Source organism: Electrona antarctica (genome assembly GCF_951216825.1).
Source record: "Electrona antarctica genome assembly, chromosome: 13".
In the NCBI taxonomy this organism is placed as follows: domain Eukaryota; kingdom Metazoa; phylum Chordata; class Actinopteri; order Myctophiformes; family Myctophidae; genus Electrona; species Electrona antarctica.
This window is the reverse complement of record NC_136794.1, coordinates 27,374,013-27,401,072: the sequence shown is the minus strand read 5'-3', so window position 1 is coordinate 27,401,072 and position 27,060 is coordinate 27,374,013.

Here is a 27,060-nt window from a genome sequence, read left to right as displayed (position 1 = left end):
TTGACCTTTCTAGCGTTTTGGCCAAAAAAAGCAGTTTTCTATGCATTTCAGGGGTACTGTGGGGTTTTTTTAACCCCCAATTTTTTTATTGGCTGTGCCAAAAAAAAGCAGTTTTCTATGCATTTCAGGGGTACTGTGGGGTTTTTTGAACCCCCAATTTTTGTATTGGCTGTGCCAAAAAAAAGCAGTTTTCTATGCATTTCAGGGGTACTGTGGGGTTTTTTGAACCCCCAATTTTTTTATTGGCTGTGCCAAAAAAAAGCAGTTTTCTATGCATTTCAGGGGTACTGTGGGGTTTTTTGAACCCCCAATTTTTGTATTGGCTGTGCCAAAAAAAAGCAGTTTTCTATGCATTTCAGGGGTACTGTGGGGTTTTTTGAACCCCCAATTTTTTTATTGGCTGTGCCAAAAAAAAGCAGTTTTCTATGCATTTCAGGGGTACTGTGGGGTTTTTTGAACCCCCAATTTTAAGCAGTTTTCTATGCATTTCAGGGGTACTGTGGGGTTTTTTTAACCCCCAATTTTTTTATTGGCTGTGCCAAAAAAAAAGCAGTTTTCTATGCATTTCAGGGGTACTGTGGGGTTTTTTGAACCCCCAATTTTTTTATTGGCTGTGCCAAAAAAAAGCAGTTTTCTATGCATTTCAGGGGTACTGTGGGGTTTTTTGAACCCCCAATTTTTGTATTGGCTGTGCCAAAAAAAAAGCAGTTTTCTATGCATTTCAGGGGTACTGTGGGGTTTTTTGAACCCCCAATTTTTGTATTGGCTGTGCCAAAAAAAAGCAGTTTTCTATGCATTTCAGGGGTACTGTGGGGTTTTTTGAACCCCCAATTTTTTTATTGGCTGTGCCAAAAAAAAGCAGTTTTCTATGCATTTCAGGGGTACTGTGGGGTTTTTTGAACCCCCAATTTTTTTATTGGCTGTGCCAAAAAAAAGCAGTTTTCTATGCATTTCAGGGGTACTGTGGGTTTTTTTGAACCCCCAATTTTTTTTATTGGCTGTGCCAAAAAAAAGCAGTTTTCTATGCATTTCAGGGGTACTGTGGGGTTTTTTGAACCCCCAATTTTTGTATTGGCTGTGCCAAAAAAAAGCAGTTTTCCATGCATTTCAGGGGTACTGTGGGGTTTTTTGAACCCCCAATTTTTTTATTGGCTGTGCCAAAAAAAAGCAGTTTTCTATGCATTTCAGGGGTACTGTGGGGTTTTTTGAACCCCCAATTTTTTTATTGGCTGTGCCAAAAAAAAGCAGTTTTCTATGCATTTCAGGGGTACTGTGGGGTTTTTTGAACCCCCAATTTTTTTATTGGCTGTGCCAAAAAAAAAAAGCAGTTTTCTATGCATTTCAGGGGTGCTGTGGGGTTTTTTGAACCCCCAATTTTTTTATTGGCTGTGCCAAAAAAAAGCAGTTTTCTATGCATTTCAGGGGTACTGTGGGGTTTTTTGAACCCCCAAGTTTTTTTATTGGCTGTGCCAAAAAAAAGCAGTTTTCTATGCATTTCAGGGGTACTGTGGGTTTTTTTGAACCCCCAATTTTTGTATTGGCTGTGCCAAAAAAAAGCAGTTTTCTATGCATTTCAGGGGTACTGTGGGGTTTTTTGAACCCCCAATTTTTTTATTGGCTGTGCCAAAAAAAAGCAGTTTTCTATGCATTTCAGGGGTACTGTGGGGTTTTTTGAACCCCCAATTTTTTTATTGGCTGTGCCAAAAAAAAGCAGTTTTCTATGCATTTCAGGGGTACTGTGGGGTTTTTTTAACCAATTTTTTGACCTTTCTAGCGATTTGACCTTTGACGTTTTGATTTTTAACCTTTCTAGCGATTTGACCTTTGACCTTTTGACCTTTGACCTTTTGACCTTTGACCTTTTGACCTTTGACCTTTCTAGCGTTTTGGCCAAAAAAAAGCAGTTTTCTATGCATTTCAGGGGTACTGTGGGGTTTTTTTAACCCCCAATTTTATTATTGGCTGTGCCAAAAAAAAGCAGTTTTCTATGCATTTCAGGGGTACTGTGGGGTTTTTTGAACCCCCAATTTTTTTATTGGCTGTGCCAAAAAAAAGCAGTTTTCTATGCATTTCAGGGGTACTGTGGGGTTTTTTGAACCCCCAATTTTTGTATTGGCTGTGCCAAAAAAAAGCAGTTTTCTATGCATTTCAGGGGTACTGTGGGGTTTTTTGAACCCCCAATTTTAAGCAGTTTTCTATGCATTTCAGGGGTACTGTGGGGTTTTTTGAACCCCCAATTTTTGTATTGGCTGTGCCAAAAAAAAGCAGTTTTCTATGCATTTCAGGGGTACTGTGGGGTTTTTTGAACCCCCAATTTTTGTATTGGCTGTGCCAAAAAAAAGCAGTTTTCTATGCATTTCAGGGGTACTGTGGGGTTTTTTGAACCCCCAATTTTAAGCAGTTTTCTATGCATTTCAGGGGTACTGTGGGGTTTTTTTAACCCCCAATTTTTTTATTGGCTGTGCCAAAAAAAAGCAGTTTTCTATGCATTTCAGGGGTACTGTGGGGTTTTTTTAACCCCCAATTTTTGTATTGGCTGTGCCAAAAAAAAGCAGTTTTCTATGCATTTCAGGGGTACTGTGGGGGTTTTTTAACCCCCAATTTTTTTATTGGCTGTGCCAAAAAAAAGCAGTTTTCTATGCATTTCAGGGGTACTGTGGGGTTTTTTTGAACCCCCAATTTTTTTGACCTTTCTAGCGATTTGACCTTTGACCTTTTGACCTTTGACCTTTTGACCTTTGACCTTTTGACCTTTGACCTTTTTTTGAACCCCCAATTTTTTTATTGGCTAGGCCAAAAAAAAAGCAGTTTTCTATGCATTTCAGGGGTACTGTGGGGTTTTTTGAACCCCCAATTTTTGTATTGGCTATGCCAAAAAAAAGCAGTTTTCTATGCATTTCAGGGGTACTGTGGGGTTTTTTGAACCCCCAATTTTTTTATTGGCTGTGCCAAAAAAAAGCAGTTTTCTATGCATTTCAGGGGTACTGTGGGGTTTTTTGAACCCCCAATTTTTTTATTGGCTGTGCCAAAAAAAAGCAGTTTTCTATGCATTTCAGGGGTACTGTGGGGTTTTTTGAACCCCCAATTTTTTTATTGGCTGTGCCAAAAAAAGCAGTTTTCTATGCATTTCAGGGGTACTGTGGGGTTTTTTGAACCCCCAATTTTTTTATTGGCTGTGCCAAAAAAAAACAGTTTTCTATGCATTTCAGGGGTACTGTGGGGTTTTTTGAACCCCCAATTCTTTTGACCTTTCTAGCGATTTGACCTTTGACCTTTTGACCTTTGACCTTTCTAGCGTTTTGACCTTTGCCGTTTAGATTTTTTGACCTTTCTAGCGATTCGACCTTTGACCTTTGACCTTTTGACCTTTTGACCTTTGACCTTTTGACCTTTGACCTTTCTAGCGTTTTGGCCAAAAAAAAGCAGTTTTCTATGCATTTCAGGGGTACTGTGGGGTTTTTTGAACCCCCAATTTTTTTATTGGCTGTGCCAAAAAAAAGCAGTTTTCTATGCATTTCAGGGGTACTGTGGGGTTTTTTGAACCCCCAATTTTAAGCAGTTTTCTATGCATTTCAGGGGTACTGTGGGGTTTTTTGAACCCCCAATTTTTGTATTGGCTGTGCCAAAAAAAAGCAGTTTTCTATGCATTTCAGGGGTACTGTGGGGTTTTTTGAACCCCCAATTTTTGTATTGGCTGTGCCAAAAAAAATCAGTTTTCTATGCATTTCAGGGGTACTGTGGGGTTTTTTGAACCCCCAATTTTAAGCAGTTTTCTATGCATTTCAGGGGTACTGTGGGTTTTTTTTAACCCCCAATTTTTTTATTGGCTGTGCCAAAAAAAAGCAGTTTTCTATGCATTTCAGGGGTACTGTGGGGTTTTTTTAACCCCCAATTTTTTTATTGGCTGTGCCAAAAAAAAGCAGTTTTCTATGCATTTCAGGGGTACTGTGGGGTTTTTTGAACCCCCAATTTTTTTATTGGCTGTGCCAAAAAAAGCAGTTTTCTATGCATTTCAGGGGTACTGTGGGGTTTTTTGAACCCCCAATTTTTTTATTGGCTGTGCCAAAAAAAAACAGTTTTCTATGCATTTCAGGGGTACTGTGGGGTTTTTTGAACCCCCAATTCTTTTGACCTTTCTAGCGATTTGACCTTTGACCTTTTGACCTTTGACCTTTCTAGCGTTTTGACCTTTGCCGTTTAGATTTTTTGACCTTTCTAGCGATTCGACCTTTGACCTTTGACCTTTTGACCTTTTGACCTTTGACCTTTTGACCTTTGACCTTTCTAGCGTTTTGGCCAAAAAAAAGCAGTTTTCTATGCATTTCAGGGGTACTGTGGGGTTTTTTGAACCCCCAATTTTTTTATTGGCTGTGCCAAAAAAAAGCAGTTTTCTATGCATTTCAGGGGTACTGTGGGGTTTTTTGAACCCCCAATTTTAAGCAGTTTTCTATGCATTTCAGGGGTACTGTGGGGTTTTTTGAACCCCCAATTTTTGTATTGGCTGTGCCAAAAAAAAGCAGTTTTCTATGCATTTCAGGGGTACTGTGGGGTTTTTTGAACCCCCAATTTTAAGCAGTTTTCTATGCATTTCAGGGGTACTGTGGGTTTTTTTTAACCCCCAATTTTTTTATTGGCTGTGCCAAAAAAAAGCAGTTTTCTATGCATTTCAGGGGTACTGTGGGGTTTTTTTAACCCCCAATTTTTGTATTGGCTGTGCCAAAAAAAAGCAGTTTTCTATGCATTTCAGGGGTACTGTGGGGTTTTTTGAACCCCCAATTTTAAGCAGTTTTCTATGCATTTCAGGGGTACTGTGGGTTTTTTTTAACCCCCAATTTTTTTATTGGCTGTGCCAAAAAAAAGCAGTTTTCTATGCATTTCAGGGGTACTGTGGGGTTTTTTTAACCCCCAATTTTTGTATTGGCTGTGCCAAAAAAAAGCAGTTTTCTATGCATTTCAGGGGTACTGTGGGGTTTTTTTAACCCCCAATTTTTTTATTGGCTGTGCCAAAAAAAAGCAGTTTTCTATGCATTTCAGGGGTACTGTGGGGTTTTTTTGAACCCCCAATTTTTTTGACCTTTCTAGCGATTTGACCTTTGACCTTTTGACCTTTGACCTTTTGACCTTTGACCTTTTGACCTTTGACCTTTTTTTGAACCCCCAATTTTTTTATTGGCTAGGCCAAAAAAAAAGCAGTTTTCTATGCATTTCAGGGGTACTGTGGGGTTTTTTGAACCCCCAATTTTTTTATTGGCTATGCCAAAAAAAAGCAGTTTTCTATGCATTTCAGGGGTACTGTGGGGTTTTTTGAACCCCCAATTTTTTTATTGGCTGTGCCAAAAAAAAGCAGTTTTCTATGCATTTCAGGGGTACTGTGGGGTTTTTTGAACCCCCAATTTTTTTATTGGCTGTGCCAAAAAAAAGCAGTTTTCTATGCATTTCAGGGGTACTGTGGGGTTTTTTGAACCCCCAATTTTTTTATTGGCTGTGCCAAAAAAAGCAGTTTTCTATGCATTTCAGGGGTACTGTGGGGTTTTTTGAACCCCCAATTTTTTTATTGGCTGTGCCAAAAAAAAACAGTTTTCTATGCATTTCAGGGGTACTGTGGGGTTTTTTGAACCCCCAATTCTTTTGACCTTTCTAGCGATTTGACCTTTGACCTTTTGACCTTTGACCTTTCTAGCGTTTTGACCTTTGCCGTTTAGATTTTTTGACCTTTCTAGCGATTCGACCTTTGACCTTTGACCTTTTGACCTTTGACCTTTTGACCTTTGACCTTTCTAGCGTTTTGGCCAAAAAAAAGCAGTTTTCTATGCATTTCAGGGGTACTGTGGGGTTTTTTGAACCCCCAATTTTTTTATTGGCTGTGCCAAAAAAAAGCAGTTTTCTATGCATTTCAGGGGTACTGTGGGGTTTTTTGAACCCCCAATTTTTGTATTGGCTGTGCCAAAAAAAATCAGTTTTCTATGCATTTCAGGGGTACTGTGGGGTTTTTTTAACCCCCAATTTTTTTATTGGCTGTGCCAAAAAAAAGCAGTTTTCTATGCATTTCAGGGGTACTGTGGGGTTTTTTTTGAACCCCCAATTTTTTTGACCTTTCTAGCGATTTGACCTTTGACCTTTTGACCTTTGACCTTTTGACCTTTGACCTTTTGACCTTTGACCTTTTTTTAACCCCCAATTTTTTTATTGGCTGTGCCAAAAAAAAGCAGTTTTCTATGCATTTCAGGGGTACTGTGGGGTTTTTTGAACCCCCAATTTTTTTATTGGCTGTGCCAAAAAAAAGCAGTTTTCTATGCATTTCAGGGGTACTGTGGGGTTTTTTGAACCCCCAATTTTTTTATTGGCTGTGCCAAAAAAAAGCAGTTTTCTATGCATTTCAGGGGTACTGTGGGGTTTTTTTAACCCCCAATTTTTTTATTGGCTGTGCCAAAAAAAAGCAGTTTTCTATGCATTTCAGGGGTACTGTGGGGTTTTTTGAACCCCCAATTTTTTTGACCTTTCTAGCGATTTGACCTTTGACCTTTTGACCTTTGACCTTTTGACCTTAGACCTTTCTAGCGTTTTGGCCAAAAAAAAGCAGTTTTCTATGCATTTCAGGGGTACTGTGGGGTTTTTTGAACCCCCAATTTTTTTATTGGCTGTGCCAAAAAAAAACAGTTTTCTATGCATTTCAGGGGTACTGTGGGGTTTTTTGAACCCCCAATTTTAAGCAGTTTTCTATGCATTTCAGGGGTACTGTGGGTTTTTTTTAACCCCCAATTTTTTTATTGGCTGTGCAAAAAAAAAGCAGTTTTCTATGCATTTCAGGGGTACTGTGGGGTTTTTTGAACCCCCAATTTTTTTATTGGCTATGCCAAAAAAAAGCAGTTTTCTATGCATTTCAGGGGTACTGTGGGGTTTTTTGAACCCCCAATTTTTGTATTGGCTGTGCCAAAAAAAAGCAGTTTTCTATGCATTTCAGGGGTACTGTGGGGTTTTTTTGAACCCCCAATTTTTTTGACCTTTCTAGCGATTTGACCTTTGACCTTTTGACCTTTGACCTTTTGACCTTTGACCTTTTGACCTTTGACCTTTCTAGCGTTTTGGCCAAAAAAAAGCAGTTTTCTATGCATTTCAGGGGTACTGTGGGGTTTTTTGAACCCCCAATTTTTTTATTGGCTATGCCAAAAAAAAGCAGTTTTCTATGCATTTCAGGGGTACTGTGGGGTTTTTTTGTACCCCCAATTTGTTTGACCTTTCTAGCGATTTGACCTTTGACCTTTTGACCTTTGACCTTTTGACCTTTGACCTTTCTAGCGTTTTGGCCAAAAAAAAGCAGTTTTCTATGCATTTCAGGGGTACTGTGGGGTTTTTTGAACCCCCAATTTTTTTATTGGCTGTGCCAAAAAAAAGCAGTTTTCTATGCATTTCAGGGGTACTGTGGGGTTTTTTTAACCCCCAATTTTTTTATTGGCTGTGCCAAAAAAAAGCAGTTTTCTATGCATTTCAGGGGTACTGTGGGGTTTTTTGAACCCCCAATTTTTTTATTGGCTGTGCCAAAAAAAAGCAGTTTTCTATGCATTTCAGGGGTACTGTGGGGTTTTTTGAACCCCCAATTTTTTTATTGGCTGTGCCAAAAAAAAGCAGTTTTCTATGCATTTCAGGGGTACTGTGGGGTTTTTTGAACCCCCAATTTTTTTATTGGCTGTGCCAAAAAAAAGCAGTTTTCTATGCATTTCAGGGGTACTGTGGGGTTTTTTGAACCCCCAATTTTTTTATTGGCTGTGCCAAAAAAAAGCAGTTTTCTATGCATTTCAGGGGTACTGTGGGGTTTTTTGAACCCCCAATTTTTTTATTGGCTGTGCCAAAAAAAAGCAGTTTTCTATGCATTTCAGGGGTACTGTGGGTTTTTTTGAACCCCCAATTTTTTTATTGGCTGTGCCAAAAAAAAGCAGTTTTCTATGCATTTCAGGGGTACTGTGGGTTTTTTTGAACCCCCAATTTTTTTATTGGCTGTGCCAAAAAAAAGCAGTTTTCTATGCATTTCAGGGGTACTGTGGGGTTTTTTTAACCAATTTTTTGACCTTTCTAGCGATTTGACCTTTGACCTTTTGACCTTTGACCTTTCTAGCGTTTTGACCTTTGACGTTTTGATTTTTAACCTTTCTAGCGATTTGACCTTTGACCTTTTGACCTTTGACCTTTTGACCTTTGACCTTTTGACCTTTCTAGCGTTTTGGCCAAAAAAAGCAGTTTTCTATGCATTTCAGGGGTACTGTGGGGTTTTTTTAACCCCCAATTTTTTTATTGGCTGTGCCAAAAAAAAGCAGTTTTCTATGCATTTCAGGGGTACTGTGGGGTTTTTTGAACCCCCAATTTTTTTATTGGCTGTGCCAAAAAAAAGCAGTTTTCTATGCATTTCAGGGGTACTGTGGGGTTTTTTGAACCCCCAATTTTAAGCAGTTTTCTATGCATTTCAGGGGTACTGTGGGGTTTTTTGAACCCCCAATTTTTGTATTGGCTGTGCCAAAAAAAAGCAGTTTTCTATGCATTTCAGGGGTACTGTGGGGTTTTTTGAACCCCCAATTTTTTTATTGGCTGTGCCAAAAAAAAGCAGTTTTCTATGCATTTCAGGGGTACTGTGGGGTTTTTTGAACCCCCAATTTTTTTATTGGCTGTGCCAAAAAAAAGCAGTTTTCTATGCATTTCAGGGGTACTGTGGGGTTTTTTGAACCCCCAATTTTTTTATTGGCTGTGCCAAAAAAAAGCAGTTTTCTATGCATTTCAGGGGTACTGTGGGGTTTTTTGAACCCCCAATTTTTGTATTGGCTGTGCCAAAAAAAAGCAGTTTTCTATGCATTTCAGGGGTACTGTGGGGTTTTTTGAACCCCCAATTTTTTTATTGGCTGTGCCAAAAAAAAGCAGTTTTCTATGCATTTCAGGGGTACTGTGGGGTTTTTTGAACCCCCAATTTTTTTATTGGCTGTGCCAAAAAAAAGCAGTTTTCTATGCATTTCAGGGGTACTGTGGGGTTTTTTTAACCAATTTTTTGACCTTTCTAGCGATTTGACCTTTGACGTTTTGATTTTTAACCTTTCTAGCGATTTGACCTTTGACCTTTTGACCTTTGACCTTTTGACCTTTGACCTTTTGACCTTTGACCTTTCTAGCGTTTTGGCCAAAAAAAAGCAGTTTTCTATGCATTTCAGGGGTACTGTGGGTTTTTTTTAACCCCCAATTTTTTTATTGGCTGTGCCAAAAAAAAGCAGTTTTCTATGCATTTCAGGGGTACTGTGGGGTTTTTTGAACCCCCAATTTTTTTATTGGCTGTGCCAAAAAAAAGCAGTTTTCTATGCATTTCAGGGGTACTGTGGGGTTTTTTGAACCCCCAATTTTTGTATTGGCTGTGCCAAAAAAAAGCAGTTTTCTATGCATTTCAGGGGTACTGTGGGGTTTTTTGAACCCCCAATTTTAAGCAGTTTTCTATGCATTTCAGGGGTACTGTGGGGTTTTTTGAACCCCCAATTTTTGTATTGGCTGTGCCAAAAAAAAGCAGTTTTCTATGCATTTCAGGGGTACTGTGGGGTTTTTTGAACCCCCAATTTTTGTATTGGCTGTGCCAAAAAAAAGCAGTTTTCTATGCATTTCAGGGGTACTGTGGGGTTTTTTGAACCCCCAATTTTAAGCAGTTTTCTATGCATTTCAGGGGTACTGTGGGTTTTTTTTAACCCCCAATTTTTTTATTGGCTGTGCCAAAAAAAAACAGTTTTCTATGCATTTCAGGGGTACTGTGGGGTTTTTTGAACCCCCAATTTTTGTATTGGCTGTGCCAAAAAAAAGCAGTTTTCTATGCATTTCAGGGGTACTGTGGGGTTTTTTTAACCCCCAATTTTTTTATTGGCTGTGCCAAAAAAAAGCAGTTTTCTATGCATTTCAGGGGTACTGTGGGGGTTTTTTTGAACCCCCAATTTTTTTGACCTTTCTAGCGATTTGACCTTTGACCTTTTGACCTTTGACCTTTTGACCTTTGACCTTTTGACCTTTGACCTTTTTTTGAACCCCCAATTTTTTTATTGGCTAGGCCAAAAAAAATCAATTGTTTTGACCTTTCTAGCGATTTGACCTTTGACCTTTTGACCTTTTGACCTTTGACCTTTTGACCTTTGACCTTTCTAGCGTTTTGGCCAAAAAAAAAGCAGTTTTCTATGCATTTCAGGGGTACTGTGGGGTTTTTTGAACCCCCAATTTTTTTATTGGCTGTGCCAAAAAAAAGCAGTTTTCTATGCATTTCAGGGGTACTGTGGGGGTTTTTTGTACCCCCAATTTGTTTGACCTTTCTAGCGATTTGACCTTTGACCTTTTGACCTTTGACCTTTTGACCTTTGACCTTTTGACCTTTGACCTTTCTAGCGTTTTGGCCAAAAAAAAGCAGTTTTCTATGCATTTCAGGGGTACTGTGGGGTTTTTTGAACCCCCAATTTTTTTATTGGCTGTGCCAAAAAAAAGCAGTTTTCTATGCATTTCAGGGGTACTGTGGGGTTTTTTTAACCCCCAATTTTTTTATTGGCTGTGCCAAAAAAAAGCAGTTTTCTATGCATTTCAGGGGTACTGTGGGGTTTTTTGAACCCCCAATTTTTTTATTGGCTGTGCCAAAAAAAAGCAGTTTTCTATGCATTTCAGGGGTACTGTGGGGTTTTTTGAACCCCCAATTTTTTTATTGGCTGTGCCAAAAAAAAGCAGTTTTCTATGCATTTCAGGGGTACTGTGGGGTTTTTTGAACCCCCAATTTTTTTATTGGCTGTGCCAAAAAAAAAGCAGTTTTCTATGCATTTCAGGGGTACTGTGGGGTTTTTTGAACCCCCAATTTTTGTATTGGCTGTGCCAAAAAAAAGCAGTTTTCTATGCATTTCAGGGGTACTGTGGGGTTTTTTGAACCCCCAATTTTTTTATTGGCTGTGCCAAAAAAAAGCAGTTTTCTATGCATTTCAGGGGTACTGTGGGGTTTTTTGAACCCCCAATTTTTTTATTGGCTGTGCCAAAAAAAAGCAGTTTTCTATGCATTTCAGGGGTACTGTGGGGTTTTTTGAACCCCCAATTTTTTTATTGGCTGTGCCAAAAAAAAGCAGTTTTCTATGCATTTCAGGGGTACTGTGGGTTTTTTTGAACCCCCAATTTCTTTATTGGCTGTGCCAAAAAAAAGCAGTTTTCTATGCATTTCAGGGGTACTGTGGGGTTTTTTTAACCAATTTTTTGATTGGCTGTGCCAAAAAAAAGCAGTTTTCTATGCATTTCAGGGGTACTGTGGGGTTTTTTTGAACCCCCAATTTTTTTGACCTTTCTAGCGATTTGACCTTTGACCTTTTGACCTTTGACCTTTTGACCTTTGACCTTTTGACCTTTGACCTTTTTTTGAACCCCCAATTTTTTTATTGGCTAGGCCAAAAAAAAAATCAATTTTTTTGACCTTTCTAGCGATTTGACCTTTGACCTTTTGACCTTTTGACCTTTGACCTTTTGACCTTTGACCTTTCTAGCGTTTTGGCCAAAAAAAAAGCAGTTTTCTATGCATTTCAGGGGTACTGTGGGGTTTTTTGAACCCCCAATTTTTTTATTGGCTGTGCCAAAAAAAAGCAGTTTTCTATGCATTTCAGGGGTACTGTGGGGGTTTTTTGTACCCCCAATTTGTTTGACCTTTCTAGCGATTTGACCTTTGACCTTTTGACCTTTGACCTTTTGACCTTTGACCTTTTGACCTTTGACCTTTCTAGCGTTTTGGCCAAAAAAAAGCAGTTTTCTATGCATTTCAGGGGTACTGTGGGGTTTTTTGAACCCCCAATTTTTTTATTGGCTGTGCCAAAAAAAAGCAGTTTTCTATGCATTTCAGGGGTACTGTGGGGTTTTTTTAACCCCCAATTTTTTTATTGGCTGTGCCAAAAAAAAGCAGTTTTCTATGCATTTCAGGGGTACTGTGGGGTTTTTTGAACCCCCAATTTTTTTATTGGCTGTGCCAAAAAAAAGCAGTTTTCTATGCATTTCAGGGGTACTGTGGGGTTTTTTGAACCCCCAATTTTTTTATTGGCTGTGCCAAAAAAAAGCAGTTTTCTATGCATTTCAGGGGTACTGTGGGGTTTTTTGAACCCCCAATTTTTTTATTGGCTGTGCCAAAAAAAAGCAGTTTTCTATGCATTTCAGGGGTACTGTGGGGTTTTTTGAACCCCCAATTTTTGTATTGGCTGTGCCAAAAAAAAGCAGTTTTCTATGCATTTCAGGGGTACTGTGGGGTTTTTTGAACCCCCAATTTTTGTATTGGCTGTGCCAAAAAAAAGCAGTTTTCTATGCATTTCAGGGGTACTGTGGGGTTTTTTGAACCCCCAATTTTAAGCAGTTTTCTATGCATTTCAGGGGTACTGTGGGTTTTTTTTAACCCCCAATTTTTTTATTGGCTGTGCCAAAAAAAAACAGTTTTCTATGCATTTCAGGGGTACTGTGGGGTTTTTTGAACCCCCAATTTTTGTATTGGCTGTGCCAAAAAAAAGCAGTTTTCTATGCATTTCAGGGGTACTGTGGGGTTTTTTTAACCCCCAATTTTTTTATTGGCTGTGCCAAAAAAAAGCAGTTTTCTATGCATTTCAGGGGTACTGTGGGGTTTTTTTGAACCCCCAATTTTTTTGACCTTTCTAGCGATTTGACCTTTGACCTTTTGACCTTTGACCTTTTGACCTTTGACCTTTTGACCTTTGACCTTTTTTTGAACCCCCAATTTTTTTATTGGCTAGGCCAAAAAAAATCAATTTTTTTGACCTTTCTAGCGATTTGACCTTTGACCTTTTGACCTTTTGACCTTTGACCTTTTGACCTTTGACCTTTCTAGCGTTTTGGCCAAAAAAAAAGCAGTTTTCTATGCATTTCAGGGGTACTGTGGGGTTTTTTGAACCCCCAATTTTTTTATTGGCTGTGCCAAAAAAAAGCAGTTTTCTATGCATTTCAGGGGTACTGTGGGGGTTTTTTGTACCCCCAATTTGTTTGACCTTTCTAGCGATTTGACCTTTGACCTTTTGACCTTTGACCTTTTGACCTTTGACCTTTTGACCTTTGACCTTTCTAGCGTTTTGGCCAAAAAAAAGCAGTTTTCTATGCATTTCAGGGGTACTGTGGGGTTTTTTGAACCCCCAATTTTTTTATTGGCTGTGCCAAAAAAAAGCAGTTTTCTATGCATTTCAGGGGTACTGTGGGGTTTTTTTAACCCCCAATTTTTTTATTGGCTGTGCCAAAAAAAAGCAGTTTTCTATGCATTTCAGGGGTACTGTGGGGTTTTTTGAACCCCCAATTTTTTTATTGGCTGTGCCAAAAAAAAGCAGTTTTCTATGCATTTCAGGGGTACTGTGGGGTTTTTTGAACCCCCAATTTTTTTATTGGCTGTGCCAAAAAAAAGCAGTTTTCTATGCATTTCAGGGGTACTGTGGGGTTTTTTGAACCCCCAATTTTTGTATTGGCTGTGCCAAAAAAAAGCAGTTTTCTATGCATTTCAGGGGTACTGTGGGGTTTTTTGAACCCCCAATTTTTTTATTGGCTGTGCCAAAAAAAAGCAGTTTTCTATGCATTTCAGGGGTACTGTGGGGTTTTTTGAACCCCCAATTTTTTTATTGGCTGTGCCAAAAAAAAGCAGTTTTCTATGCATTTCAGGGGTACTGTGGGGTTTTTTGAACCCCCAATTTTTTTATTGGCTGTGCCAAAAAAAAGCAGTTTTCTATGCATTTCAGGGGTACTGTGGGTTTTTTTGAACCCCCAATTTCTTTATTGGCTGTGCCAAAAAAAAGCAGTTTTCTATGCATTTCAGGGGTACTGTGGGGTTTTTTTAACCAATTTTTTGATTGGCTGTGCCAAAAAAAAGCAGTTTTCTATGCATTTCAGGGGTACTGTGGGGTTTTTTTGAACCCCCAATTTTTTTGACCTTTCTAGCGATTTGACCTTTGACCTTTTGACCTTTGACCTTTTGACCTTTGACCTTTTGACCTTTGACCTTTTTTTGAACCCCCAATTTTTTTATTGGCTAGGCCAAAAAAAATCAATTTTTTTGACCTTTCTAGCGATTTGACCTTTGACCTTTTGACCTTTTGACCTTTGACCTTTTGACCTTTGACCTTTCTAGCGTTTTGGCCAAAAAAAAAGCAGTTTTCTATGCATTTCAGGGGTACTGTGGGGTTTTTTGAACCCCCAATTTTTTTATTGGCTGTGCCAAAAAAAAGCAGTTTTCTATGCATTTCAGGGGTACTGTGGGGGTTTTTTGTACCCCCAATTTGTTTGACCTTTCTAGCGATTTGACCTTTGACCTTTTGACCTTTGACCTTTTGACCTTTGACCTTTTGACCTTTGACCTTTCTAGCGTTTTGGCCAAAAAAAAGCAGTTTTCTATGCATTTCAGGGGTACTGTGGGGTTTTTTGAACCCCCAATTTTTTTATTGGCTGTGCCAAAAAAAAGCAGTTTTCTATGCATTTCAGGGGTACTGTGGGGTTTTTTTAACCCCCAATTTTTTTATTGGCTGTGCCAAAAAAAAGCAGTTTTCTATGCATTTCAGGGGTACTGTGGGGTTTTTTGAACCCCCAATTTTTTTATTGGCTGTGCCAAAAAAAAGCAGTTTTCTATGCATTTCAGGGGTACTGTGGGGTTTTTTGAACCCCCAATTTTTTTATTGGCTGTGCCAAAAAAAAGCAGTTTTCTATGCATTTCAGGGGTACTGTGGGGTTTTTTGAACCCCCAATTTTTTTATTGGCTGTGCCAAAAAAAAGCAGTTTTCTATGCATTTCAGGGGTACTGTGGGGTTTTTTGAACCCCCAATTTTTGTATTGGCTGTGCCAAAAAAAAGCAGTTTTCTATGCATTTCAGGGGTACTGTGGGGTTTTTTGAACCCCCAATTTTTTTATTGGCTGTGCCAAAAAAAAGCAGTTTTCTATGCATTTCAGGGGTACTGTGGGGTTTTTTGAACCCCCAATTTTTTTATTGGCTGTGCCAAAAAAAAGCAGTTTTCTATGCATTTCAGGGGTACTGTGGGGTTTTTTGAACCCCCAATTTTTTTATTGGCTGTGCCAAAAAAAAGCAGTTTTCTATGCATTTCAGGGGTACTGTGGGTTTTTTTGAACCCCCAATTTCTTTATTGGCTGTGCCAAAAAAAAGCAGTTTTCTATGCATTTCAGGGGTACTGTGGGGTTTTTTTAACCAATTTTTTGACCTTTCTAGCGATTTGACCTTTGACCTTTTGACCTTTGACCTTTCTAGCGTTTTGACCTTTGACGTTTTGATTTTTAACCTTTCTAGCGATTTGACCTTTGACCTTTTGACCTTTGACCTTTTGACCTTTGACCTTTCTAGCGTTTTGGCCAAAAAAAAAGCAGTTTTCTATGCATTTCAGGGGTACTGTGGGGTTTTTTGAACCCCCAATTTTTTTATTGGCTGTGCCAAAAAAAAGCAGTTTTCTATGCATTTCAGGGGTACTGTGGGGTTTTTTTGTACCCCCAATTTGTTTGACCTTTCTAGCGATTTGACCTTTGACCTTTTGACCTTTGACCTTTTGACCTTTGACCTTTTGACCTTTGACCTTTCTAGCGTTTTGGCCAAAAAAAAGCAGTTTTCTATGCATTTCAGGGGTACTGTGGGGTTTTTTGAACCCCCAATTTTTTTATTGGCTGTGCCAAAAAAAAGCAGTTTTCTATGCATTTCAGGGGTACTGTGGGGTTTTTTTAACCCCCAATTTTTGTATTGGCTGTGCCAAAAAAAAGCAGTTTTCTATGCATTTCAGGGGTACTGTGGGGTTTTTTGAACCCCCAATTTTTTTATTGGCTGTGCCAAAAAAAAGCAGTTTTCTATGCATTTCAGGGGTACTGTGGGGTTTTTTGAACCCCCAATTTTTTTATTGGCTGTGCCAAAAAAAAGCAGTTTTCTATGCATTTCAGGGGTACTGTGGGGTTTTTTGAACCCCCAATTTTTGTATTGGCTGTGCCAAAAAAAAGCAGTTTTCTATGCATTTCAGGGGTACTGTGGGGTTTTTTGAACCCCCAATTTTTGTATTGGCTGTGCCAAAAAAAAGCAGTTTTCTATGCATTTCAGGGGTACTGTGGGGTTTTTTGAACCCCCAATTTTTTTATTGGCTGTGCCAAAAAAAAGCAGTTTTCTATGCATTTCAGGGGTACTGTGGGGTTTTTTGAACCCCCAATTTTTTTATTGGCTGTGCCAAAAAAAAGCAGTTTTCTATGCATTTCAGGGGTACTGTGGGGTTTTTTGAACCCCCAATTTTTTTATTGGCTGTGCCAAAAAAAAGCAGTTTTCTATGCATTTCAGGGGTACTGTGGGTTTTTTTGAACCCCCAATTTTTTTATTGGCTGTGCCAAAAAAAAGCAGTTTTCTATGCATTTCAGGGGTACTGTGGGGTTTTTTTAACCAATTTTTTGACCTTTCTAGCGATTTGACCTTTGACCTTTTGACCTTTGACCTTTCTAGCGTTTTGACCTTTGACGTTTTGATTTTTAACCTTTCTAGCGATTTGACCTTTGACCTTTGACCTTTTGACCTTTGACCTTTCTAGCGTTTTGGCCAAAAAAAGCAGTTTTCTATGCATTTCAGGGGTACTGTGGGGTTTTTTTAACCCCCAATTTTTTTATTGGCTGTGCCAAAAAAAAGCAGTTTTCTATGCATTTCAGGGGTACTGTGGGGTTTTTTGAACCCCCAATTTTTTTATTGGCTGTGCCAAAAAAAAGCAGTTTTCTATGCATTTCAGGGGTACTGTGGGGTTTTTTGAACCCCCAATTTTAAGCAGTTTTCTATGCATTTCAGGGGTACTGTGGGGTTTTTTGAACCCCCAATTTTTGTATTGGCTGTGCCAAAAAAAAGCAGTTTTCTATGCATTTCAGGGGTACTGTGGGGTTTTTTGAACCCCCAATTTTTGTATTGGCTGTGCCAAAAAAAAGCAGTTTTCTATGCATTTCAGGGGTACTGTGGGGTTTTTTGAACCCCCAATTTTAAGCAGTTTTCTATGCATTTCAGGGGTACTGTGGGTTTTTTTTAACCCCCAATTTTTTTATTGGCTGTGCCAAAAAAAAGCAGTTTTCTATGCATTTCAGGGGTACTGTGGGGTTTTTTGAACCCCCAATTTTTGTATTGGCTGTGCCAAAAAAAAGCAGTTTTCTATGCATTTCAGGGGTACTGTGGGGTTTTTTGAACCCCCAATTTTTTTATTGGCTGTGCCAAAAAAAAACAGTTTTCTATGCATTTCAGGGGTACTGTGGGGTTTTTTTGAACCCCCAATTTTTTTGACCTTTCTAGCGATTTGACCTTTGACCTTTTGACCTTTGACCTTTTGACCTTTGACCTTTTGACCTTTGACCTTTTTTTGAACCCCCAATTTTTTTATTGGCTGTGCCCAAAAAAAAGCAGTTTTCTATGCATTTCAGGGGTACTGTGGGGTTTTTTGAACCCCCAATTTTTTTATTGGCTGTGCCAAAAAAAAGCAGTTTTCTATGCATTTCAGGGGTACTGTGGGGTTTTTTGAACCCCCAATTTTTTTATTGGCTGTGCCAAAAAAAAGCAGTTTTCTATGCATTTCAGGGGTACTGTGGGGTTTTTTGAACCCCCAATTTTTTTATTGGCTGTGCCAAAAAAAAACAGTTTTCTATGCATTTCAGGGGTACTGTGGGGTTTTTTGAACCCCCAATTTTTTTATTGGCTGTGCCAAAAAAAAGCAGTTTTCTATGCATTTCAGGGGTACTGTGGGGTTTTTTGAACCCCCAATTTTTTTATTGGCTGTGCCAAAAAAAGCAGTTTTCTATGCATTTCAGGGGTACTGTGGGGTTTTTTGAACCCCCAATTTTTTTGACCTTTCTAGCGATTTGACCTTTGACCTTTTGACCTTTTGACCTTTGACCTTTCTAGCGTTTTGGCCAAAAAAAAGCAGTTTTCTATGCATTTCAGGGGTACTGTGGGGTTTTTTGAACCCTCAATTTTTGTATTGGCTGTGCCAAAAAAAAGCAATTTTCTATGCATTTCAGGGGTACTGTGGGGTTTTTTTAACCCCCAATTTTTTTATTGGCTGTGCCAAAAAAAAGCAGTTTTCTATGCATTTCAGGGGTACTGTGGGGTTTTCTGAACCCCCAATTTTTTTATTGGCTGTGCCAAAAAAAAAGCAGTTTTCTATGCATTTCAGGGGTACTGTGGGGTTTTTTGAACCCCCAATTTTAAGCAGTTTTCTATGCATTTCAGGGGTACTGTGGGGTTTTTTGAACCCCCAATTTTTTTATTGTCTGTGCAAAAAAAAAAGCAGTTTTCTATGCATTTCAGGGGTAATGTGGGTTTTTTTGAACCCCCAATTTTTTTATTGGCTGTGCCAAAAAAATGCAATTTTCTATGCATTTCAGGGGTACTGTTGGGGTTTTTTGAACCCCCAATTTTTTTATTGGCTGTGCCAAAAAAAAAGCAGTTTTCTATGCATTTCAGGGGTACTGTGGGGTTTTTTGAACCCCCAATTTTTTTATTGGCTGTGCCAAAAAAAAGCAGTTTTCTATGCATTTCAGGGGTACTGTGGGGTTTTTTGAACCCCCAATTTTTGTATTGGCTGTGCCAAAAAAAGCAGTTTTCTATGCATTTCAGGGGTACTGTGGGGTTTTTTGAACCCCCAATTTTTTTATTGGCTGTGCCAAAAAAAGCAGTTTTCTATGCATTTCAGGGGTACTGTGGGGTTTTTTGAACCCCCAATTTTTTTATTGGCTGTGCCAAAAAATAAGCAGTTTTCTATGCATTTCAGGGGTACTGTGGGGTTTTTTGAACCCCCAGTTTTTTTATTGGCTGTGCCAGAAAAAAGCAGTTTTCTATGCATTTCAGGGGTACTGTGGGTTTTTTTTAACCCCCAATTTTTTTATTGGCTATGCCAAAAAAAAAGCAGTTTTCTATGCATTTCAGGGGTACTGTGGGGTTTTTTGAACCCCCAATTTTTTTATTGGCTGTGCAAAAAAAAAGCAGTTTTCTATGCATTTCAGGGGTACTGTGGGTTTTTTTGAACCCCCAATTTTTTTATTGGCTGTGCCAAAAAAATGCAGTTTTCTATGCATTTCAGGGGTACTGTTGGGGTTTTTTGAACCCCCATTTTTTTTATTGGCTGTGCCAAAAAAAAAGCAGTTTTCTATGCATTTCAGGGGTACTGTGGGGTTTTTTGAACCCCCAATTTTTGTATTGGCTGTGCCAAAAAAAAGCAGTTTTCTATGCATTTCAGGGGTACTGTGGGTTTTTTTTAACCCCCAATTTTTTTATTGGCTGTGCCAAAAAAAAGCAGTTTTCTATGCATTTCAGGGGTACTGTGGGGTTTTTTGAACCCCCAATTTTTTTATTGGCTGTGCCAAAAAAAAGCAGTTTTCTATGCATTTCAGGGGTACTGTGGGGTTTTTTGAACCCCCAATTTTTGTATTGGCTGTGCCAAAAAAAAGCAGTTTTCTATGCATTTCAGGGGTACTGTGGGGTTTTTTGAACCCCCAATTTTAAGCAGTTTTCTATGCATTTCAGGGGTACTGTGGGGTTTTTTGAACCCCCAATTTTTGTATTGGCTGTGCCAAAAAAAAGCAGTTTTCTATGCATTTCAGGGGTACTGTGGGGTTTTTTGAACCCCCAATTTTTGTATTGGCTGTGCCAAAAAAAAGCAGTTTTCTATGCATTTCAGGGGTACTGTGGGGTTTTTTGAACCCCCAATTTTAAGCAGTTTTCTATGCATTTCAGGGGTACTGTGGGTTTTTTTTAACCCCCAATTTTTTTATTGGCTGTGCCAAAAAAAAACAGTTTTCTATGCATTTCAGGGGTACTGTGGGGTTTTTTGAACCCCCAATTTTAAGCAGTTTTCTATGCATTTCAGGGGTACTGTGGGGTTTTTTGAACCCCCAATTTTTGTATTGGCTGTGCCAAAAAAAAGCAGTTTTCTATGCATTTCAGGGGTACTGTGGGGTTTTTTGAACCCCCAATTTTTGTATTGGCTGTGCCAAAAAAAAGCAGTTTTCTATGCATTTCAGGGGTACTGTGGGGTTTTTTGAACCCCCAATTTTAAGCAGTTTTCTATGCATTTCAGGGGTACTGTGGGTTTTTTTTAACCCCCAATTTTTTTATTGGCTGTGCCAAAAAAAAAACAGTTTTCTATGCATTTCAGGGGTACTGTGGGGTTTTTTGAACCCCCAATTTTTGTATTGGCTGTGCCAAAAAAAAGCAGTTTTCTATGCATTTCAGGGGTACTGTGGGGTTTTTTTAACCCCCAATTTTAAGCAGTTTTCTATGCATTTCAGGGGTACTGTGGGGTTTTTTGAACCCCCAATTTTTGTATTGGCTGTGCCAAAAAAAAGCAGTTTTCTATGCATTTCAGGGGTACTGTGGGGTTTTTTGAACCCCCAATTTTTGTATTGGCTGTGCCAAAAAAAAGCAGTTTTCTATGCATTTCAGGGGTACTGTGGGGTTTTTTGAACCCCCAATTTTAAGCAGTTTTCTATGCATTTCAGGGGTACTGTGGGTTTTTTTTAACCCCCAATTTTTTTTATTGGCTGTGCCAAAAAAAAACAGTTTTCTATGCATTTCAGGGGTACTGTGGGGTTTTTTGAACCCCCAATTTTTGTATTGGCTGTGCCAAAAAAAAGCAGTTTTCTATGCATTTCAGGGGTACTGTGGGGTTTTTTTAACCCCCAATTTTTTTATTGGCTGTGCCAAAAAAAAGCAGTTTTCTATGCATTTCAGGGGTACTGTGGGGTTTTTTTGAACCCCCAATTTTTTTGACCTTTCTAGCGATTTGACCTTTGACCTTTTGACCTTTGACCTTTTGACATTTGACCTTTTGACCTTTGACCTTTTTTTGAACCCCCAATTTTTTTATTGGCTAGGCCAAAAAAAAATCAATTTTTTTGACCTTTCTAGCGATTTGACCTTTGACCTTTTGACCTTTTGACCTTTGACCTTTTGACCTTTGACCTTTCTAGCGTTTTGGCCAAAAAAAAGCAGTTTTCTATGCATTTCAGGGGTACTGTGGGGTTTTTTGAACCCCCAATTTTTTTATTGGCTGTGCCAAAAAAAAGCAGTTTTCTATGCATTTCAGGGGTACTGTGGGGGTTTTTTGTACCCCCAATTTGTTTGACCTTTCTAGCGATTTGACCTTTGACCTTTTGACCTTTGACCTTTTGACCTTTGACCTTTTGACCTTTGACCTTTCTAGCGTTTTGGCCAAAAAAAAGCAGTTTTCTATGCATTTCAGGGGTACTGTGGGGTTTTTTGAACCCCCAATTTTTTTATTGGCTGTGCCAAAAAAAAGCAGTTTTCTATGCATTTCAGGGGTACTGTGGGGTTTTTTTAACCCCCAATTTTTTTATTGGCTGTGCCAAAAAAAAGCAGTTTTCTATGCATTTCAGGGGTACTGTGGGGTTTTTTGAACCCCCAATTTTTTTATTGGCTGTGCCAAAAAAAAGCAGTTTTCTATGCATTTCAGGGGTACTGTGGGGTTTTTTGAACCCCCAATTTTTTTATTGGCTGTGCCAAAAAAAAGCAGTTTTCTATGCATTTCAGGGGTACTGTGGGGTTTTTTGAACCCCCAATTTTTTTATTGGCTGTGCCAAAAAAAAGCAGTTTTCTATGCATTTCAGGGGTACTGTGGGGTTTTTTGAACCCCCAATTTTTGTATTGGCTGTGCCAAAAAAAAGTAGTTTTCTATGCATTTCAGGGGTACTGTGGGGTTTTTTGAACCCCCAATTTTTTTATTGGCTGTGCCAAAAAAAAGCAGTTTTCTATGCATTTCAGGGGTACTGTGGGGTTTTTTGAACCCCCAATTTTTTTATTGGCTGTGCCAAAAAAAAGCAGTTTTCTATGCATTTCAGGGGTACTGTGGGTTTTTTTGAACCCCCAATTTTTTTATTGGCTGTGCCAAAAAAAAGCAGTTTTCTATGCATTTCAGGGGTACTGTGGGGTTTTTTGAACCCCCAATTTTTTTATTGGCTGTGCCAAAAAAAAGCAGTTTTCTATGCATTTCAGGGGTACTGTGGGGTTTTTTTAACCCCCAATTTTTTTATTGGCTGTGCCAAAAAAAAACAGTTTTCTATGCATTTCAGGGGTACTGTGGGGTTTTTTGAACCCCCAATTTTTGTATTGGCTGTGCCAAAAAAAAGCAGTTTTCTATGCATTTCAGGGGTACTGTGGGGTTTTTTGAACCCCCAATTTTTTTATTGGCTGTGCCAAAAAAAGCAGTTTTCTATGCATTTCAGGGGTACTGTGGGGTTTTTTGAACCCCCAATTTTTTTGACCTTTCTAGCGATTTGACCTTTGACCTTTTGACCTTTTGACCTTTGACCTTTCTAGCGTTTTGGCCAAAAAAAAGCAGTTTTCTATGCATTTCAGGGGTACTGTGGGGTTTTTTGAACCCTCAATTTTTGTATTGGCTGTGCCAAAAAAAAGCAATTTTCTATGCATTTCAGGGGTACTGTGGGGTTTTTTTAACCCCCAATTTTTGTATTGGCTGTGCCAAAAAAAAGCAGTTTTCTATGCATTTCAGGGGTACTGTGGGGTTTTCTGAACCCCCAATTTTTTTATTGGCTGTGCCAAAAAAAAAGCAGTTTTCTATGCATTTCAGGGGTACTGTGGGGTTTTTTGAACCCCCAATTTTAAGCAGTTTTCTATGCATTTCAGGGGTACTGTGGGGTTTTTTGAACCCCCAATTTTTTTATTGTCTGTGCAAAAAAAAAAGCAGTTTTCTATGCATTTCAGGGGTAATGTGGGTTTTTTTGAACCCCCAATTTTTTTATTGGCTGTGCCAAAAAAATGCAATTTTCTATGCATTTCAGGGGTACTGTTGGGGTTTTTTGAACCCCCAATTTTTTTATTGGCTGTGCCAAAAAAAAAGCAGTTTTCTATGCATTTCAGGGGTACTGTGGGGTTTTTTGAACCCCCCATTTTTTTATTGGCTGTGCCAAAAAAAAGCAGTTTTCTATGCATTTCAGGGGTACTGTGGGGTTTTTTGAACCCCCAATTTTTGTATTGGCTGTGCCAAAAAAAGCAGTTTTCTATGCATTTCAGGGGTACTGTGGGGTTTTTTGAACCCCCAATTTTTTTATTGGCTGTGCCAAAAAAAGCAGTTTTCTATGCATTTCAGGGGTACTGTGGGGTTTTTTGAACCCCCAATTTTTTTATTGGCTGTGCCAAAAAATAAGCAGTTTTCTATGCATTTCAGGGGTACTGTGGGGTTTTTTGAACCCCCAGTTTTTTTATTGGCTGTGCCAGAAAAAAGCAGTTTTCTATGCATTTCAGGGGTACTGTGGGTTTTTTTTAACCCCCAATTTTTTTATTGGCTATGCCAAAAAAAAAGCAGTTTTCTATGCATTTCAGGGGTACTGTGGGGTTTTTTGAACCCCCAATTTTTTTATTGGCTGTGCAAAAAAAAAGCAGTTTTCTATGCATTTCAGGGGTACTGTGGGTTTTTTTGAACCCCCAATTTTTTTATTGGCTGTGCCAAAAAAATGCAGTTTTCTATGCATTTCAGGGGTACTGTTGGGGTTTTTTGAACCCCCAATTTTTTTATTGGCTGTGCCAAAAAAAAAGCAGTTTTCTATGCATTTCAGGGGTACTGTGGGGTTTTTTGAACCCCCAATTTTTGTATTGGCTGTGCCAAAAAAAAGCAGTTTTCTATGCATTTCAGGGGTACTGTGGGTTTTTTTTAACCCCCAATTTTTTTATTGGCTGTGCCAAAAAAAAGCAGTTTTCTATGCATTTCAGGGGTACTGTGGGGTTTTTTGAACCCCCAATTTTTTTATTGGCTGTGCCAAAAAAAAGCAGTTTTCTATGCATTTCAGGGGTACTGTGGGGTTTTTTGAACCCCCAATTTTTGTATTGGCTGTGCCAAAAAAAAGCAGTTTTCTATGCATTTCAGGGGTACTGTGGGGTTTTTTGAACCCCCAATTTTAAGCAGTTTTCTATGCATTTCAGGGGTACTGTGGGGTTTTTTGAACCCCCAATTTTTGTATTGGCTGTGCCAAAAAAAAGCAGTTTTCTATGCATTTCAGGGGTACTGTGGGGTTTTTTGAACCCCCAATTTTTGTATTGGCTGTGCCAAAAAAAAGCAGTTTTCTATGCATTTCAGGGGTACTGTGGGGTTTTTTGAACCCCCAATTTTAAGCAGTTTTCTATGCATTTCAGGGGTACTGTGGGGTTTTTTTAACCCCCAATTTTTTTATTGGCTGTGCCAAAAAAAAACAGTTTTCTATGCATTTCAGGGGTACTGTGGGGTTTTTTGAACCCCCAATTTTAAGCAGTTTTCTATGCATTTCAGGGGTACTGTGGGGTTTTTTGAACCCCCAATTTTTGTATTGGCTGTGCCAAAAAAAAGCAGTTTTCTATGCATTTCAGGGGTACTGTGGGGTTTTTTGAACCCCCAATTTTTGTATTGGCTGTGCCAAAAAAAAGCAGTTTTCTATGCATTTCAGGGGTACTGTGGGGTTTTTTGAACCCCCAATTTTAAGCAGTTTTCTATGCATTTCAGGGGTACTGTGGGTTTTTTTTAACCCCCAATTTTTTTATTGGCTGTGCCAAAAAAAAAACAGTTTTCTATGCATTTCAGGGGTACTGTGGGGTTTTTTGAACCCCCAATTTTTGTATTGGCTGTGCCAAAAAAAAGCAGTTTTCTATGCATTTCAGGGGTACTGTGGGGTTTTTTGAACCCCCAATTTTAAGCAGTTTTCTATGCATTTCAGGGGTACTGTGGGGTTTTTTGAACCCCCAATTTTTGTATTGGCTGTGCCAAAAAAAAGCAGTTTTCTATGCATTTCAGGGGTACTGTGGGGTTTTTTGAACCCCCAATTTTTGTATTGGCTGTGCCAAAAAAAAGCAGTTTTCTATGCATTTCAGGGGTACTGTGGGGTTTTTTGAACCCCCAATTTTAAGCAGTTTTCTATGCATTTCAGGGGTACTGTGGGTTTTTTTTAACCCCCAATTTTTTTTATTGGCTGTGCCAAAAAAAAACAGTTTTCTATGCATTTCAGGGGTACTGTGGGGTTTTTTGAACCCCCAATTTTTGTATTGGCTGTGCCAAAAAAAAGCAGTTTTCTATGCATTTCAGGGGTACTGTGGGGTTTTTTTGAACCCCCAATTTTTTTGACCTTTCTAGCGATTTGACCTTTGACCTTTTGACCTTTGACCTTTTGACCTTTGACCTTTTGACCTTTGACCTTTTTTTGAACCCCCAATTTTTTTATTGGCTAGGCCAAAAAAAAATCAATTTTTTTGACCTTTCTAGCGATTTGACCTTTGACCTTTTGACCTTTTGACCTTTGACCTTTTGACCTTTGACCTTTCTAGCGTTTTGGCCAAAAAAAAGCAGTTTTCTATGCATTTCAGGGGTACTGTGGGGTTTTTTGAACCCCCAATTTTTTTATTGGCTGTGCCAAAAAAAAGCAGTTTTCTATGCATTTCAGGGGTACTGTGGGGGTTTTTTGTACCCCCAATTTGTTTGACCTTTCTAGCGATTTGACCTTTGACCTTTTGACCTTTGACCTTTTGACCTTTGACCTTTTGACCTTTGACCTTTCTAGCGTTTTGGCAAAAAAAAAGCAGTTTTCTATGCATTTCAGGGGTACTGTGGGGTTTTTTGAACCCCCAATTTTTTTATTGGCTGTGCCAAAAAAAAGCAGTTTTCTATGCATTTCAGGGGTACTGTGGGGTTTTTTTAACCCCCAATTTTTTTATTGGCTGTGCCAAAAAAAAGCAGTTTTCTATGCATTTCAGGGGTACTGTGGGGTTTTTTGAACCCCCAATTTTTTTATTGGCTGTGCCAAAAAAAAGCAGTTTTCTATGCATTTCAGGGGTACTGTGGGGTTTTTTGAACCCCCAATTTTTTTATTGGCTGTGCCAAAAAAAAGCAGTTTTCTATGCATTTCAGGGGTACTGTGGGGTTTTTTGAACCCCCAATTTTTTTATTGGCTGTGCCAAAAAAAAGCAGTTTTCTATGCATTTCAGGGGTACTGTGGGGTTTTTTGAACCCCCAATTTTTGTATTGGCTGTGCCAAAAAAAAGCAGTTTTCTATGCATTTCAGGGGTACTGTGGGGTTTTTTGAACCCCCAATTTTTTTATTGGCTGTGCCAAAAAAAAGCAGTTTTCTATGCATTTCAGGGGTACTGTGGGGTTTTTTGAACCCCCAATTTTTTTATTGGCTGTGCCAAAAAAAAGCAGTTTTCTATGCATTTCAGGGGTACTGTGGGTTTTTTTGAACCCCCAATTTTTTTATTGGCTGTGCCAAAAAAAAGCAGTTTTCTATGCATTTCAGGGGTACTGTGGGTTTTTTTGAACCCCCAATTTCTTTATTGGCTGTGCCAAAAAAAAGCAGTTTTCTATGCATTTCAGGGGTACTGTGGGGTTTTTTAACCAATTTTTTGACCTTTCTAGCGATTTGACCTTTGACCTTTTGACCTTTGACCTTTCTAGCGTTTTGACCTTTGACGTTTTGATTTTTAACCTTTCTAGCGATTTGACCTTTGACCTTTGACCTTTTGACCTTTGACCTTTTGACCTTTGACCTTTCTAGCGTTTTGGCCAAAAAAAAAGCAGTTTTCTATGCATTTCAGGGGTACTGTGGGGTTTTTTGAACCCCCAATTTTTTTATTGGCTGTGCCAAAAAAAAGCAGTTTTCTATGCATTTCAGGGGTACTGTGGGGTTTTTTTGTACCCCCAATTTGTTTGACCTTTCTAGCGATTTGACCTTTGACCTTTTGACCTTTGACCTTTTGACCTTTGACCTTTTGCCCTTTGACCTTTCTAGCGTTTTGGCCAAAAAAAAGCAGTTTTCTATGCATTTCAGGGGTACTGTGGGGTTTTTTGAACCCCCAATTTTTTTATTGGCTGTGCCAAAAAAAAGCAGTTTTCTATGCATTTCAGGGGTACTGTGGGGTTTTTTTAACCCCCAATTTTTTTATTGGCTGTGCCAAAAAAAAGCAGTTTTCTATGCATTTCAGGGGTACTGTGGGGTTTTTTGAACCCCCAATTTTTTTATTGGCTGTGCCAAAAAAAAGCAGTTTTCTATGCATTTCAGGGGTACTGTGGGGTT